Raw genomic sequence first — 2,815 nt, 5'->3', positions numbered from 1 at the left:
AAGTTCAGAGAGTCGATTTCAGTACCCAAATTTCAGAAGTCTAAGTCTTTTGGAACGAGACACCCTCGACGGCCCGTCGTGCCCATGATGGTCCGTCGTGGGTTCCGTCGACTCACACAGTTTTTCCAGAAATAAAATCTGCTGCTCAAAACGACTAAACAGGTCGTTACAAAAACTTAAAAGAAAAGAGAGAGAAGGAACTTCGGTCCATTTTCCTGAAGATAGAACCATTAATCTACTTAGTAAATTAAGAAGGAGTCTCAACTCACTTTTGTTTGTCAGGACAATTTATTCTTCACCCACCGTACTGACTAAGTAAGAAAAGGTCTTTAGAACGTTTTGAAAGGGAACTATATTGAAATAAATTAACTGATTAAAATAAGTAATAATCTAATTAGAAAATTTATTAAATAAATAAAAATAGGAATTGATGAAATCATTTAAACAAATAAACCATCATAAAATAAATTAGTTCTTCTTTTAGGAAAGTTAATTGAGTTAAATTAATGTTATAGGTAGAATCTACGATTAATAAAAGAAAACATAAAATCAGTTTATAAGTGGGCCTTTTCCCCAAATCATATAATCATCAAGCTATTGGGTCTAATATTTTGTTGTCGTTACCTGAAACATTGGACCCTTTAACTCATTTCCTTTGTAAATCGATGTATACAATTCTTGCTTATCGTTGTATATGGTTATACTAGATGTATATTTGCTGCTATATTAGGCTTCAAAACATGTATAATACTTCATTTTTTGTGTATTTCAACTTTCATTTCTTCAATGATTGATGAGGCTGACTCAAACATACGATATTTTTGGGCTTAGCCCAATGGATAGTGCAAAAGGGAAAGGGCCAGGATGACCCAATTGAAAAGAAGTTCATGCAAGGAAAAAGAAAAGAAGAGATTAGGAGAAATTATCCAACATAAAATAAAGATTATGCCTGTTTTGATTTTCAAACATATCTTTCAAAATATATTAATTTCAACATAAATTCAATACCAAGACAAAAAGAAATTAGAAATAACTACTCATAGTGCAATAGGAAGATTTAAATACATAAGAAGAGAATGAATCAACCCTAATGAGGCCTAGACAACGACATTAGTATTCTCCTTTTGTAATTAGACTTAAAGCATAATTTTCTCAATCTCTTTATTTTCTCCTCAAGTTTCATGATATCTCCTCCATCTTTGTCTAATACCTTAATCACATCCTCTCTCTCTCTCTCTCTCTCTCTATATATATATATATATATATATATAATAGAGCGAGAGAGAAAGAGAGAGAGTGTTATGCTAAGAAGATAAAGATTAGTTTTCAAAAATCAATTAAACTTTTTTAAAAAAATCAATTTTCAAAAGGAGTCGCCAATTTATTTTTTTTAAAGAAATAAATTAAGAAAACTTAATTTTAAAGAGTTTAACAAAACTAAGTCCAAAAAATTAGAGAAAAAAGTATGAGGTTCTATTTTCACTTCAAAAAAGGTTTAAAGGTATTTGAAGGGTCTGCTAATACGCGGTTATCCTATGACTAGAAAAACATTTATTTTGACTAATTTTTGAGAAAATAGTTAAAGAGACAAATATTATTTAAATATATTGTATTCAGTTGTATAAACTGTATACATATTTTGTATATCATGTATATTTGATCGTATGTTGTATTTCATTCTGTTTTTTTATTTCGACACCTTTAAATTAGCTTCCTTTCAGTGCATGACAACTCCTTTATGAGGGCAGATTGGAAAAACTCAACGATATGCAAGGGATGAAGTACGAAACGGACTCTAATAAATTCATGCACAAAACAAGATGATAGGGATTATGGGAAAAAAAAGAAGTCTTTCACGAAATGGACATGTAAATGGTAAGCATGATTGACTAAACAATCAGTTAACTAAGGAAAAATGCATAGCATATTTGAATCTAAACAACTAACAAATCTTTGGATGACTAAAAATAAGAAACGAAAACAATTAGGGGAGGGCGGGGCAGGGCACACCCTAAATAGGGTGGGGTAGGGCTGGGCAAATATTATTTTAGAACAAATGGGTTGGGGAAGGGCAGGGCAAGGTCTGAAAATGGAGAATGTGATAGCTAGAGGAGAAGAATCGGTGAAGAAAGCTTAAAAACCCTCTACGATTTGGGGACTTCATCTCCTTATATCGTGATTCTGCAGCTTAAGTACTAGTTGAGATTTCTTTCCATTTACTAATTTCATTATATAGTCACCATCACTTGAAATTAATGGAGTATATTTTTTGTTTTTGTTTTGTTTTGTAAGTTAGTGATTAATAGATAGTAGTAATTTCAGATGTGATTTGATATTTTTTTTTTCTAGTTCCAATTGTGACAGATCTTGCTTATCCCGTCCATCCTGCCCTATTGACATCCCTAAATAAGCATATTTGAAGTCAGAACAAGATCAAATCTAAATTAATACAAATGAAATTCTAGGCAGTCCATGTGACAACTAAATAGCTACTGACTTTTTTTATTATTTTAGAAAAACAAATAAATAAGAAAAGATGGAACAAAGAAGAAATGTCATAGTAGATTCTTAAATTTTATTTTAAAAGACGTAATCATGTGTACTAATAGATGTCACGACCCAAAACCGGGGCCGCGACTGGCACCCACAATTTCCCTCCTATGTGAGCGAACCAACCAATCTAACCCTTATCATTTTAACATATATCAACAGAAAATAATGCGGAAGACTTAAACTCATTAAATAAAACAAATCAACATCTATTAATTCCCCAAAATCTGGAAGTCATCATCACAAGAACATCTATCTCAAATTA

The sequence above is a fragment of the Solanum pennellii genome, chromosome 5, assembly GCF_001406875.1.
Source record: "Solanum pennellii chromosome 5, SPENNV200".
Lineage (NCBI taxonomy): Eukaryota > Viridiplantae > Streptophyta > Magnoliopsida > Solanales > Solanaceae > Solanum > Solanum pennellii.
This window is presented reverse-complemented; position numbering follows the sequence as displayed.